We start from the raw sequence: 16,210 nt of genomic DNA, 5'->3' as shown, positions 1-16,210 counted from the left end.
CTGATACAGAGACATTAGACCAGAAATATGAATGAGGTAAAGGGGTAAGCCATGCAGGTGCCTGGGAAAAGAATGTTCTGAGCAAATTATACAGTGAATCCAAAGACCCTGATATGTGAGCATGGTTGCTGTATTCTAAGAACAGCTAGGAGGCCTGTGTGGGTAGGACAGAGTAAGAGAGGAGACAACAGTGGTTTTATTTATTTATTTATTTATTTATTTATTTATTTATTTATTTATTTTTGAGACGAAGTTGTCCAGGCTGGAGTGCAGCGGCACCATCTTGGCTCACTGCAACCTCTGTCTCCAGGATTCAATCGATTCTTCTGCCTCAGCCTCCTGAGTAGCTGGGATTACAGGCATGTGCCTCCATGTCTGGCTAATTTTTGTATTTTTAGTGGAACTGGGGTTTCGCCATATTGGCCAGGCTGGTCTCAAACTCCTGACCTCAAGTGATCCACCTGCCTCAGCCTCCCAAAGTGCTGGGATTACAGGCATGAGCCACTGTGCCTGGCCAACAGTGGCTTTAAATGAAGGCAAAGATATATGAAAGTACTTTATCATATGAGGCCTTGTAGGCCATTGCAATCATTTTGGGTTTTATTTTGAATGACATAAGAAGCCATTGAAGGGTCTTGACCAGAAAAGTGACATAATTTGACATGTTTTTTTGTCTTAGTCAGCTCAGGCTGTTATAACAAAATGCCATAAACAGATGGCTTATAAGTAACAGAAACTTATTTCTCACAGTTCTGGAGGCTAGTAAGTCTTAGATTGAGGTGCTGGCTTATTCAGTGTCTGGTGAGGGCTCCCTTCATAGATGGTCATTTTAACTTTATATGGCAGAATCAGAGAGGGTTGTTCTCTTTTGAGTCTCTTTTATAAGAACACTAATCCCATTTATAAGGGTAGAGCCTAATCACCTCTCAAAGGTCTCACCTTCAAATACCATCACCTTGACCTTTGAATTTTTTTTTTTTTTCTTTTGAGACGGAGTCTCGCTCTGTCACCCAGGCTGGAGTGCAGTGGCGTGATCTCGGCTCACTGCAAGCTCCGCCTCCTGGGTTCATGCCATTCTCCTGCCTCAGCCTCCCAAGTAGCTGGGACTACAGGTGCCCACCACCACGCCCGGCTAATTTTTTTTGTATTTTTAGTAGAGATGGGGTTTCACCATGTTAGCCAGGATGGTCTCGATCTTGAGGTTAGGATTTCAATATACAAATATGGAGGTGATAAACATATTCAGACCATAGCACCGTTAAATCATCTTTTAGCAGCTATGTGGAGAACAAACGCATGGAGATTGTGGTCAGGTGTTCTATCTCTACCACAGGCCCATTCCTCACCTGAGGGCATGTTTTGAAAGTTGTAAATGCATCCAAAACTGCTCATCAGGATCTGGGTTCTCTCAGATCAAACAAGTCTTAATGTCAGGCAGAACCAAGATCAGTCCATCATTAGTTGGAGGCAATACATCCAAGATCAAGCACTAGCAGGGTCAAAAGTCAATTGTAAATTGCAAGAGCAAGTGGTCTTTACCCCCAAATCATCTGCTATGTTACACTAGTTTCTCTTCTAAGTTCACCTCTATAGTCAGATGGAGACAGTCCCTTATGATCGGCTAATGGAAAAAGAAAAACGCTAAGCTTAGTTCATGACTGGATCAGCTTAAATATATGGGTGGAAGCTGAAAATGAACTCTGGCTGCTCGAGAGCCCTACTCAGGGGTGGCTTTAAAAGATAGTCATGAAGAAAAATCCTTCCAGTGGCCAGAATTCCTTGTGATGCAACAGATTATCCAATTTGTGAGAAAAAAATTGGCCAGAAGTTAGAATGTATGTGAACTTACAGGCAGCGGAAAATGGCTTGGCTGTTTGGTCAGGAACCTAGAAGAAAAAAGATTGAAAAATCAAGGATAAAGAGGTCAGTGTAAGAAACATAGTGGATTGACTTATGGGAATTGGCATGCAATGTGAAGATATTGTTTTGCATTTTAACACTTACCAGAGAGCATGAAAGAGGCACTAAATAACAAGAGAAAACATAATTAGGCCAATTAGGCTACTCCAGTCTGGTACAATGGGCATATGCATGAAAAAACCCTCGTCACAAGTATGGAGGCTAAGCATGGGCTAAACATCACTGAGTTTCACTAACCAAGACTGATCTAGCTACCGCTGCCGCCAAACGTAGAACCCCGGCTATAAACAGAGACTATATCTGAGTCACTATCATGGCACTTTCCCTCAAGGAGACCAATCAGCCACTTGGTGGCAAGGAAATTACATCAGATGCCTTCCATCCTGGATTGTGGAGGCAATTCTCTTTATTATTGGAATTGGCATATATCCCAGCTATGAGCTTTCCTTTCTTCCCTTGGCCAGCATGACTACCTGGGAACTTACAGAGTGCTTGCTGCCTCAATAGGATACCACACAATTTTGTTGGAGATCAAGGGACCAGCTTTACAGAAAAGGGATTTTAGTAGTGGGCTTATATCCATGAGATTCTCCGATCCTATGACATACTGCATAATTTAGATGCTGCTCGCCTATAAATTGATGTAATAATAAAGAATCAATTGAGAAGCCAGCTTGAGACCATATCTTAAAAGGATGGGGTACAACCCACAAGGATATGGTATGTAACCTAATTAAATGACCTTTATATAATGCCATCACCCCAGTATGTATCATACATGTCTCTGAGAGCCAAGAGGTAAAAGTAGGAATGGCCCTGCTTATAATCACCCTCAGTGACCCATTTGGCAATGTGTGCTTCTTATCTCTGCAACTTCAGGCTCTGTGGATGCATTCATTTCCTATTGCTGCTGTAACAAATTTCCACAAACTTAGCAGCTAAAAATGACACAAATGTTAACCCATAGTTCTGTAGCTAAGAAGTTATGGTTGGCTCTTTCTGTCAAGGGTCTCATAAAGCTGATATCAAGGTATCAACTGATGTGGCATCTTATCTCAAGGTTCTGGAGTAGAATCTACTACCAAGATTTTGAGGTTGTTGGATGAATTTAGTTCTTTATGGATGTAGGCCTGGGGTCCTCATTTCATTGCTGGCTCTCAGCTGGAAACCTGTTTCCACTCATTAAGGTCACCTGCATTCCTCATCATGTTGCCTTCTCCATCTTAAAACCAGCAACAGTGTATCAGGTCCTTCTCATGCTTTAAATCTCTGACTTTTTCTTCTAATGCATCTCTTCTTCTTTTTTTTTTTTTTTTTGAGACGGAGTCTTGCTCTGTTGCCTAGGCTGGAGTGCAGTGGCATGATCTTGGCTCACTGCAAGCTCCACCTCCCGGGTTCACGCCATTCTCCTGCCTCAGCCTCCCAAGAACACTTTCCTGCTTTTAAGAATCCATGTGATTAGTTTGGGCCCACCTGGCTACCAGAATAATTTCTCTCTCTTAAGGTCAGCTGATTAGTAACCTTAATTACATCTGTAAAGTTCCATTTGCCATGTAATGTAACATAGTCACAGTGACTAGGGATTAGGACATAGAAATTTTCAGGGGTCTAGAAATCCTGGTTCCAAGGGAGAATATGCTTAAACCAGGGATATAGTAAAAATCCTTATTAACTTTAAGTTACAGCTGCCCTCTGGTAACTTTAGGCTCTGAGAACCAAGAGACCAACAAACAAAAAAATTAGTCACCATATTGGCAGGGGTATTTGACTTTGATAACCTGGAGGAGATAGGATAGCTATTACATAATGGGAACAGGGAAGAATACATTTGGGATTCTATTTATCCATTGTCTATTTGTACTCTCCTGCCCGGTATTGTAGTAAATGGACAAGGGCAGAAGCCATGACCTGAGAAAGGCATAGTGACTGCTATGGCTTAAATGTGTCTCCTCCAAAATTCACATTGAAATTTAATCCCCATTGTCATGGTATTGAGATGGGGCCTTTGGAGAAGTGATTAAGTCATGAGAGCTGAGAGCTCTGCCCTCACAAATGGATAATAAAAGGGTTGGAGGGAACTAGCTTAGGCCCATTTTGGTTCTTCTGCTATTCTAATATGTGAGGACACAGCATTCGTCCCCTTTTTTGCCCTTCCACCTCCCACCATGGGAGGATCAGCAAGAAGGCCCTCAGCAGACACTGTATGCCACCACCTTGATCTTTGGACTTCCTGGCCTCCAAAACTGTAAAAAAATTAATTTCTGTTTATTATAAATTACCCAGTCTCTTGTATTTTGTTATACTAGCACAAATGGACTAAGACAGTAACATGGGACTCAGAACCCTTGGGGATGAGAGTGTTTTAGTCTTCTTGAACTGTATTAACAAAATATCACAGTCTAGATGGCTTAAACAACAAAAATTTATTTCCTCATAATTCTCGAGGCTAGAACTCCCAGATCAACGTCTGGAAAAGTTTAGTTTCTGATAAGGGCTTCCTTTCTGGCTTGCAGACAGCCTCTTTGTTCTCACATATATTTCCGCTGGTGTAAGTGCATGAAAAGTGAAAGAAATCTCCTCTCTTCCTTTTCTTATAGGGCCAGCAATCTTATCAGATTAGGGCCCTGTATTAGTCTGTTCTCACATTGCTATAAGGAACTACCCGAGACTGGGTAATTTATGAAGAAAAGAGGTTTGACTCACAGTTTCACAGGCTTAGCAGGAAGTATGACCAGGAGGCCTCTGAAACTTACAATCATGGCAGAAGGCAAAAAGGAAGTGAACACATCTTCATATGTCCAAGCAGGAGAGAGAGTGTGAAGGGGAAAGTGCTACACACTTTCAATCAAACAGATCTCGTGAGAACTCTATCACAAGAACAGCAAGGAGGAAGTCTGCCCCATGATTCAATCACCTCCCACCAGGCCCCTCCCCTGACATGTGGGGATTACAATTAGACATGAGATTTGGGTGGGGACACATAGCCAAACCATATCAGGCCCTATGCTTATGACCTCATTTCATTTTAATTACCTCCTGAAGGCCCTATGTTCAAATACAGTAACACAAGTGACTGGGGTTAGGAATTCAACTTACGAATTTTGGAGGAACACAATTCAATCCATTGAAGAGAGTATGGGTCATCTCACCAGGTAAGCCCCCTGGATCAATAGGGGTACTAACTGATGGTAAAGGGAATCTAGCAAATATGAAAAAAGAGGGATTAAAAGTATCTGTTTTGGCCTCAAGACAGCTATAGCAACAAGAACTGATACCACTAACCTTCTTTTTTTTATGTTTTCCAAGAAAAAAGGACAAGATCTTGGTGGTGTTTTCTCCGACACCACTTGTGAAACCAAATATGTACATGTTTTATTCTGACACCAATAACCAATTCTCTGACACCAACTGGGTGTCCAATAATTCAGGTTAATTCTGAAGCTAACTCCCAGAGTTAGCACATAAACAACAGGTTAAGGGCTTAGTCCCACAAGACTTCCCCAACTTCAGATACCAGTTACAAGTCCTAAGAACCACCTATATTTCTGACCAACTAGCTATAAATTCAGGAGTTTCCACAACTCCAAATACCTCCTCAGGTTTGATAATTGAGTAGAACAACCCACAGAACTCAAGATAATAGTTTAGTTAGGTGTACTGGTTTATTATGAAGGCTACAAAATGGAAATAGCTAACTGGAAGAAATACATGGGGCAAGTTATGGGGGAGCGGATATGGAGCTTCCATTCCCATTATGAATGCACCATTCTCCTAGCATTTCAATGTGTTCAGCAACTCCAAAGCTCTCTGAATCCTATTGTCCAAGAGTTTTTATAGAACTCAAACTCAGCCTCCATTCCCTCCCCAGTTGTTAGGAGATGGGACTGAAAATTCTAACCCTCTAATCATGAGTTTTTGTCTTTCTAGTGACTAACCCCCTACCTAAAGCTATTTGGGACCCCATGCTTAGTCACTTCATTAGCACAAATGCAGATGATGTTAAAAGGGATTCATTATGAATAACAAAAGGCACTACTATCACTCAGGAAGTGCCAATGATCTGTGCCAAGAACTGAGTACAAAGATCAAATATATTAAATGATGTATTATACAAAAATATATATTGTATGATATATATTTACATAAATTCATATCTATATATTTAAAATATATTTTCATAAATATATATTTATATAAAATTAATATGTATATTTATTTATATAAAACTTATTTGTTTATTTATTTATTTTAACAATGCAAAGAGACTCTTTAATGAGTTTCAATGGCCTTTTCTTGGCATTTTATAACCTTGACATCCAGCTCCATCCAGCTTCAAGTCTGGTAGAATCTGAGACCCTGACTGCTCATCATTGAAAAACTTCAGCACCTTGGAATAGCCCAGACTAAAATGGAGGCTACAAAAATGATTGGTGAAAGAACAGAAGAATGTTATGTAAAAAAAAAAAATACACCCTTTGGCCAAAGTGACATTTTTCTAATTTTAATTTTAACTCCCTCCTGTTTTTTGTCCAACTGGTTAACAACTTCATTATCAAAAATTTGAAAGCCGTAATGTAGAAGTCCCTTACGCATCTCTTCTCTATGCTAATCCATACCCGATTCCTTTAACTTGTTCTTTTCTTTGAATCAGTTTATAAATATATATATATATATATTTATATTTATACTTTAAGTTCTGGGATACATGCGCAGAACAAGCAGGTTTGTTACATAGGTATACATCTGCCATGGTGGTTTGTTGCACCCATCAACCCGTCATCTACCTTAGGTATTTCTCCTAATGCTCTCCCTCCCCTTGCCCCCTACCCCTTGACAGGCCCTGGTGTGTGATGTTCCCCTCCCTGTGCCCATGTGTTCTCATTGTTCAACTCCCGCTTATGAGTGAGAACATGAGGAGTTTGGTTTTCTGTTCCTGTGTTATTTTGCTGAGAATGATGGTTTCCAGCTTCATCCACGTCCCTGCAAAGGACATGAACTCATTCTTTTTTATGGCTGCATAGTATTCCATGGTGTATATGTATCACATTTTCTTTATCCAGTCTATTATTGATGGGCATTTGGGTTGGTTCCAAGTCTTTGCTATTGTGAATAGTGCTGCAATAAACATATGTGTGCATGTGTCTTTATAGTAGAATGATTTATAATCCTTTGGGTATATACCCAGTAATGGGATTGTTGGGTCAAATGGTATTTCTGGTTCTAGATGCCTGAGGAATTGCTACACTGTCTTCCACAATGGTTGAACTAATTTACACTCCCACCAACAGTGTAAAAGCATTAATATTTCTCCACATCTTCTCCAGTATCTGTTGTTTCCTGACTTTTTAATGATTGTCATTCTAACTGGCCTGAGATGGTATCTCATTGTGATTTCGATTTGCATTTCTCTAATGACCAGTGATGATGAGCTTTTTTTCATGCGTTTGTTGGCCACATAAATATCTTCTTTTGAGAAGTGGCTGTTCATATCCTTTGCCCACTTTTTGATGAGGTTGTTTTTTTCTTGTAAATTTGTTTAAGTTCCTTGTAGATTCTGGATATTAGACCTTTGTCAGATGGATAGATTGCAAACATTTTCTCCCATTCTGTAGGTTGCCTGTTCACTCTGATGATAGTTTCTTTTGCTGTGCAGAAGCTCTTTAGTTTAATTTGATCCCATTTGTCTATTTTGGCTTTTGTTGCCATTGCTTTTGGTGTTTTAGTCATGAAGTCTTTGCCCATGCCTATGTCCTGAATGGTATTGTCTAGGTTTTCTTCTAGGGTTAATATGGTTTTAGGTCTTACGTTTAATTCTTTAATCTATCTTCAGTTAATTTTTGTATAAGGTGTAAGGAAGGGGTACAGTTTCAGTTTTATGCTTGTGGCTAGCCAGTTTTCCCAACACAATTTATTAAATAGGGAATCCTTTCCCCATTGCTTGTTTTTGTCAGGTTTGTCAAAGATCAGGTGGTCGTAGATGTGTGGTGTTATTTCTGAGGCCTCTGTTCTGTACCATTGGTCTATATATCTGTTTTGGTACCAGTACCATGCTGTTTTGGTTACTGTAGCCTTGTAGTATAGTTTGAAGTCAGGTAGTGTGATGCCTCCAGCTTTGTTCTTTTGGCTTAGGATTATCTTGGCTATATGGGCTCTTTTCTGTTTCCATATGAATTTTAAAGTAGTTTTTTCCAATTCTGTGAAGAAAGTCAATAGTAGCTTGATGGGAATAGCATTGAATTTATGAATTACTTTGGGCAGTATGGCCATTTTCACGATATTGATTCTTTCTATCTATGTGCATGGAACGTTTTTCCATTTGTTTGTGTCCTCTCTGATTTCCTTGAGCAGTGGTTTCTAGTTCTTTTTGAAGAGGCCCTTCACATCCCTTGTAAGTTGTATTCCTAGGTGTTGTATTATCTTTGTAGCAATTGTGAATGGGAGTTCACTCATGATTTGGCTCTCTGTCTATTATTAGTGTATAGGAATGCTTGTGATTTTTGCACATTGATTTTGTATCCTGAGACTTTGCTGAAGTTGCTTATCAGCTTAAGGAGTTTTGGGGCTGAGATGATGGGGTTTTCTAAATATACAATCATGTCATCTGCAAACAGAGACAATTTGACTTCCTCTCTTCCTATTTGAATACCTTTATTTTTTTCTCTTGCCTGATTGTGCTGGATAGAACATCCAATAATATGTTGAATAGGAGTGGAGAGAGAGGGCATGGAGAGAAAGGGCATTCTTGTCTTGTGCCAGTTTTCAAAGGGAATGCTTCCAGCTTTTGCCCATTCAGTATGATATTGGCTGTAGGTTTGTTATAAATAGCCTTTAGTATTTTGAGATATGTTCCATCAATACCTAGTTTATTGAGTGTTTTTAGCATGAAGAGGCATTGAAGCATATCTAAGGCCTTTTCTGCATCTATTGAAATAATCTTGTGGTTTTTGTCATTGGTTCTGTGTATGTGATCAATTACATTTATTGATTTGCGTATATTAAACCAGCTTTGCATCCCAAGGATGAAGCTGACTTGATTGTAGTGGATAAGCTTTTTAATGTGCTGCTGGATTCAGTTTGCCAGTCTTTTATTGAGGATTTTCCCACTGATGTTCGCTAGGGATACTGGCCTGAAATTTTCTATTTTTGTTGTGTCTCTGCCAGGTTTTAGTATCAGGATAAGGCTGGCCTCATAAAATGAGTTAGGGAGGAGTCTCTCTTCTTCTATTGTTTGGAATAATTTCAGAAGGAATGCTACCAGCTATTCTTTGTACCTCTGGTACAATTCGGCTGTGAATCTATCTGGTCCTGGGCTTTTTTTGGTTTGTAGGCTGTTAATTACTGCCTCAATTTCAGAGCTTGTTATTGGTCTATTCAGGGATTTGACTTCTTCCTGGTTTAGTCTTGGGAGGGTCTATATGTCCAGGAATTTATCCACTTCCAGATTTTCGAATTTATTTGCATAGAGGTATTTATAGTATTCTCTGATGGTAGTTTGTATTTCTGTGGGATCAGTGGTGATATCCCCTTTTTAATTTTTATTGTGTCTATTTGATTCTTCTCTCTTTTCTTTATTATTAGTCTGGATAGCAGTCTATTTTGTTAATCTTTATGAATATAATATAAAATTAATATGTATATTTTTCTAAAACTTCTATATATTTATAGAAAATTAATGCTTATTATATAAAATATATCTATATTTATATAAAATAAATACATGTATAGAAAATAAATTTATATAAACTAAATATATATTTATATAAACTAAATATATTTGAAATAAATATATTTTTAGAAATATATTTATTTCAAAAATATATTTTATAATATAAATATATGTTTAGATAACATAAATATATATTCATATTTACATATAAATATTTATATACAAATTTATTTGTATATAAATATATTATATATTTATATTAGCTAAATATATTATATAAATATATAAAATCTATTTCTATATTAGACAAATATCTATAATATATATATTTTTCTCATTAAAATTTGTTTTATGGGTCTCAAAATTCTGTGACATATTTTTGGTCAAGTTGTTTCCATTGAAAGTACTGATTTTACATAAATAGAACTAAAAACAAAAGCACATAATCATCTCAATAGATGCCATAAAGGCTTTCAATACTAATAAATTCAACATCCCTTCATGTTAGAAACCCTCAACAAACTAGACATCAAAATGATATATCTCAGAATAAGAGCCATCTATAAAAAACCCACAGCCAACATCATACTGAATGGGCAAAAGCTGAAAGCATTTCCTTTGAGAACCAGAACAAGACAAGGATGCCCACTCTCACCACGTCTGTTCAAGATAGTGCTGAAAGTCCTAGCCAGAGCCATCAGGCAAGAGAAAGAAATAAAAGGCAACCAAATAGGAAGAAAGAAAGGAAGTCATATTATCTCTCTTCCCATGTCATATGATTCTATACCTGGAAACCCCATAGTCTCTGCCCAAAGGCACCTCGATCTGATAAACAACTTCAGCAAAGTTTCCGGATACAAAATCAATGCACCAAGCTGAGAGAAAAATCAAGAAAGTAATCCCATTCACAATAGCCACAAAAAGAATAAAATACCTATGAATACAGCTAACAAGGAAGGTGAAATATTTCTACAGCAAGAATTATAAAACAATGCTGAAATAAATCAGACATGACATAAACAAATGGAAAAACATTCCAGCTCACGGATAGGAACAATCAAGATTGTTAAAATGGTCATAGTGCCCAAAGCAATTCACAGATTCAATGCTATTCCTATCAAACTACCAGTGACATTTTTCACAGAATTAGAAAAAAAAACACACACACACTCTAAAATTTATAAGGAATGAAAAAAGAGCCTGACTAGCCAAAGCAATCCTAAGCAAAAGGAACAAAGCTGGAGTCATCACCTGACCAGACTTCAAACTATACTACAAGGATACAGCAAACAACATGGCATGGTATTGGCACAAAAATAGACACATAGACCAATGGAACAGGTTGGAGAACCCTGAAATAAAGCCACACATCTACAATCATCTGATCTTCAACAAAGCTGACAAAAACAAGCAATGGGGAAAGGACCATTCAATAAATGGTACTGGGATAACTGGCTAGCTACATGCAGAAGATTGAACCTGGATTCCTTCCTTTCGACATATATAAAAATCAACTCGAGATGGATTAAACACTTAAATGTGATACCTAAAACCAGGAAAAACCTAGAAGAAAATCTAGGAAGTATCATTTGGACATAGGCCCTGGCAAAGATTTCATGATTCAGACAACAAAAGCAATATAAAAAAAATTGACAAGTGGGACCTAATTAAACTAAAGAAGTTCTGAACAACAAAAGAAATTATCAACAGAATAAACATACAACCTGCAGAATGGGATAAAATATTTGCAAACTATGCATCTGACAAAGGTCTAATATTCGGAATCTATAAGGAACTTAAATTAACAAGCAAAAAACAACCCCATTAAAAAATGGGCAAAGGACATGAACAGATACTTCTCAAAAGACAAAACAGATGCAGCCAACAAGCATATGAAAACATGCTCAACATCGCTAATCATTAGAGCAATGCAAATCAAAACCACAATGTGATACCATTTCATACCAGTCAGAATGGCTATTATTGAAAACTCTAAAAATAACAGGTGCTGGCAAGGTTGCAGAGAAAAGGGAACATTTATACACCACTGGTGGGAATGTAAATTAGTTTAGCCACTGTGGAAAGCAGTTGGAAATTTCTCAAAGAATTTAATACAGAATACCATTTGATCCAGCAATTCTATTGCTGGGTATAAACCCAAAGGAATATTAAATTGTTCTACCATAAAGACACATGCATGCGTATGTTCATCCCAGCACTATTCACAATAGCAAAGACATGAAAGCAACCTATATAACCATCAGTGGTGGACTGGATAAAGAAAATGTGGTACATGTACACCACAGAACTCTACATTGCCATAAAGAAGAACAATATCATGTCCTTTGCATTGACATCAGTAGAGCTGGAGGCCATTATTCCGAATGAACTAACAAAAGAACAGAAAACCAAATACTGCCTGTTCTGACTTACAAGTGGAAGCTAAACATTGAGCACATATGGACACAAAGAAGGGGACAATAGACAAAAGACACTTGGGCCTACTTAAGGTGGAGGGTGGGAGGAGGATGAGGATCAAAAACTACCTATCTGGTACTATGCTCGTTACCTGGGGGACAAAATAATCTGTACATCAAATCCCCATGACACACACTTCACCCATGTAACAAATCCACACATATACTTTCTGAACTTAAAAAATAGAAGTCAGAAAAAAGAAAATAAAAAATACTGATTTTAAAAACTAATAACTTAAAACTGCCACATGCAAAAAAATAAAAATAAAAATAAGGAAACCCCAAAATGGTCCACAAAACATTCTCCTTTTATTTTGAAGGTTTTGTGATGCATCCTTATCATTAACCAGACTTTTACTATTAAATGGTCAACTGAAACAAACAGTTCTGGGACCATTCTTCTACCACTGATTAAGACTGGGGTGGCAGGTATTAGAGATAATATGCATTTAGGCTTCTGAGCTTTCTGGGAATATTTGGTGACCTTGTCATCTCCAACAGCAATCTGGTCCACTGCTTTGATTACATCCACAGCAACTGTCTGTCTCATATCACAAAGAGCAAAACAATCCAGAGGAGGATAGTCAGAGAAGCTCTCAACACACATGGGCTAGCCAGGAATCATATCCATGATGGCAGCATCACCAGACTTCTAGAATATAGGGCCATCTTCCAGGTTCTTATCAGAACACCAATCAATCATTTCCTTCAGCTTGGCAAACCTGCAAGCAATGTGAGCTGTGTGACAATCTAGTACAGGGTCATAGCCAGCACTGACTTAACCTGGATGGTTCAGGATAATCACCTGAGCAGTGAAGCCAATTGGTTGATTACGTTTGCTGTCACCAGCAATGTTGCCATGATGAACATCTTAACAGACAAATTCTAGACATTGAAGCCCAAATTGTCACCAGAAAGAACTTCATTCAAAGCTTAATGGTGCATTTCAACAGACTTCACTTCAGTTGTAACATTGACTGGAGCAAAGGTGACCACCATGCCAGGTTTGAGAATACTAGCCTCCATTTGGCCACCAGGGACAGTAACAATACAACCAATTTTGTAGACATTCTGGAGAGGCAGACGAAAGGGCTTGTCAGTTGGACAAGTTGGTGATAGGATGCAGTCCAGAGCTTCAAGCAGCATGATTCTATTAGCATTGCCATCTTTACAGGTGACTTTTCATTCCTAGATCCAAGGCATGCTAAGCACTTGGTTCCAGCATATTGTCACCATTCCAACCAGAACTTGGCACACATGCTTCTGTGTTGGGGTTCTAGCCAATTTTGTTTTCTTTTTTCTTTTTTGTACCTATGCCACTTCTTCCAAGAATGCAGCCAATTTTCTTAATGTAAGTGCAGAATTCCTTAATAATTTCTTCATATTTCTTCTGACTGTAGGGCGGCTCAGTGGAATCCATTTTGTTAACACAAATAATTAATTGTTTCACCCCCAGTGTATAAGCCAGAAGGGCATGCTTACAGGTTTGCCTATTCTTGGAGATACTAGCTTCACATTCACCAACACCAGCAGCAAGCATCAGGACAGCATAGTCAGCCTAAGATGTGCCTGTAATCATGTTTTTGATAAAGTTTCTGTGTCTTGGGGCATCAGTAAGTCATGTAGTACTTGCTCATTTCAAATTTCCATGGGGAGATATCAATGGTGACACCACATTCACACTCAGCTTTCAGTTTATGTAAGACCCAGGCATACTTGAAAAAGCCCTTTCCCATCTCAGCAGCGTCCTTCTCAAAGTTTTCAATGGTTCTTTTGTCTACCAGATGGCCATTAGTGGTGGGCTTGCCCGAATCTTGATGTCCAATGACGGTGATGCTGATATGAGCCTTTTCTTTTCCCATTTTGGCTTTTAGGTGTGCTTTTCATGACACCTGTGTTCTGGTGGCAAACCCATTGCTAAAAAGCCAAATACATTTTTTATAATACCACAGAGAGCAACCAGAATCCTGAAAGGAGCCTTTCCCAGATGAGTAAACTTACCATATGAAACAATTAAATTCAAGCATCACAGGGATCAAATGTAGTGAATTTTGGTGATCCATTAGCATCCCTTCTTGCTCATTTTCCCAGTTGTCAGGAGTATTGCTGCTGAGGGCTCACAGCTGAGTCCTTCTCTGAACATTGCCCTTAGCCAATAAGAGCTATCTTGTCTAGGTTATAGCCCCTTCCCAGGGACAAGTTGCATACAATGACTGGTCTATGCAAGATACAAGCCCCTGACCCTTTTGCCTTAACTCTGAAGGACATCCTAGTTATAAAGCTCCCCACAGAGTCAGCTAATACCAATGGTTCTTTTACATTGTAGTTTGGCTTCTCCCTGTGACCAATCCTGCTTCTCTCGCAACCTTACTAATGTCATTCCTGAGATCACTCCTCAATAAACCTCTTGCACACACATCTCTGTCTCAGAATCTGTTTAATATCCAAGTTTAAATGCCCAAGTTTAAACAAGAGGTGACCCCAGGAAGCACCAATTGGAAAATAGAGAAGTGAGACAGAAAAGGGAAGAAAGCCAATACAGCGTGCATTAATAAACAGAAAGGTTACTTCTGTGCGCAACTAAAGCTCAATCCAGCTGAAGGAGAATTCCAAGAAACTATAGAACATGTTCTAATGTCATCTCTCCGAAGCAGTAAAGAAGTCGGGATATTTATCCACTAATTTCTGTCAATTATTGATTAAGGGCTGATCTAACAGTACTAAATTTCAGTGGCAGCCCACCCGAGTTACAGGTAGAGCACACTCCTGTGGCCAGAGAAAGTCCTCAAGCAGAAAGTCACATGCCTTGCAATAAGAAAATATAAGGAAAAAATTCTAGAACTAAGCCACCGGGGGTTCCAACACTCAAGATATCTGGATGATAAGGATGATCAAGCAAAGTATGCCAAGAAAAAGCAGCCAAAAGGGAAGGAGACAGAAGCCAAGGAGTAAATGATCAAATTATGTCAAATGCAGCTTATAGGAAAATAATATGAGGACTGAGAATTGAGTGTGGGATTTAGGAACATGGAAATCATTGGTAACCTTGTCAAGAGTTACTTCAATGGAGTGACCGTGATAAAAACCTGACTAGTGTGAGATCAAGAGATAACAGAAGGTGATGAAGTAAAGACAGTGAGTATTGAGGGGTTTAAGGCAGTTTTGCTAAATGGGGAGCAAAGGAAGTTAAAAATATCTCAAAAAGATGTAACATTGAAGGAGAGTTGTGTCAAAGTGGGATATTGCCACATGTGTGCATACTGATGGAAATGATCTAGTAATGATGGAAAAAAACAGATTAAAGAAAAGGAGAAAAATGACACCTTAATTGTCCATGAGCTGGTAAGAGGCAATGCAATTGAGTGTGCAGGTGTAAAGGCTGCCCTCCACGTATGTTCAAAGCATTCACATCTTTTTCATGAAATACCAGATAATGAATTCCAACAAATTAAAGGCACCCTTTGCTTGACTTTACTCTGAATTCTTGAAGTTTGTTCCCTGGCTCTGAATGTCACTGACCTTGTCTCACTTTTTTTGTCCTTAATCACACCACAACTGCACTGATTAACTTCAGTCTACAGTGGAGGACCAATCCTGTCCTTCATCCTGTCCTTAATCAGGAGGTAATGAAGTCTTTCTAGCCCATCTCTCAGCTGTGAGTGACCTTTCTGCTAGTCCAGTGTAAACCAGATGCCTCTATTCTGAAAATAGGCTTCCGCTATTTCCTTGAGTCTTGTTAATACACCTTGAAGAGTAGCAGAATATACCACCCCAAAACGTGGCACCTTGACATAAGGATTTTCTTGAGGCAAAAGCAATTGGGAAGAAGCAGATACCAAGATACAAAAGCTCTCTGCCCTGCCCCTATTTGCCTAAAAGCAGGACATAAATTTGTAAAGGTGTCTCCCCTCACCACTCAACCAAGAAAAATTGAAATTAATCATCACAGGCAACTCTAGACCCTCAGCATCCTAGGGACCCCCCAAGATGAGTCTTCATAACAAATGTTACTAACTAGCCCTTATCTTCCATTAGTTTCCCCCATGTATTTACCTTCCCCAAATTTATTTTCCTAGAAACTCAAAGTCCTTTTCCTTTGTTTTGCCACTTCTCTAAATATTTATTTTTATTTTGTTAAGATGTTATA

The 16,210-nt window shown here is 38.6% G+C and overlaps 1 pseudogene; it reads right to left on the bottom strand.

Moving 5' to 3' along the window:
- Window positions 1-1,553: 1,553 nt before the first annotated feature.
- Window positions 1,554-13,925, bottom strand: LOC109024685 (elongation factor 1-alpha 1-like; annotated as a pseudogene).
- Between the last annotated feature and the right edge of the window lie 2,285 nt (window positions 13,926-16,210).

This window comes from Gorilla gorilla, chromosome X, assembly GCF_029281585.2.
Source record: "Gorilla gorilla gorilla isolate KB3781 chromosome X, NHGRI_mGorGor1-v2.1_pri, whole genome shotgun sequence".
Taxonomy (NCBI): Eukaryota; Metazoa; Chordata; class Mammalia; order Primates; family Hominidae; genus Gorilla; species Gorilla gorilla.
Note: the sequence above shows the minus strand (reverse complement) of the source record. Positions and strands in the feature narration are given on the sequence as shown.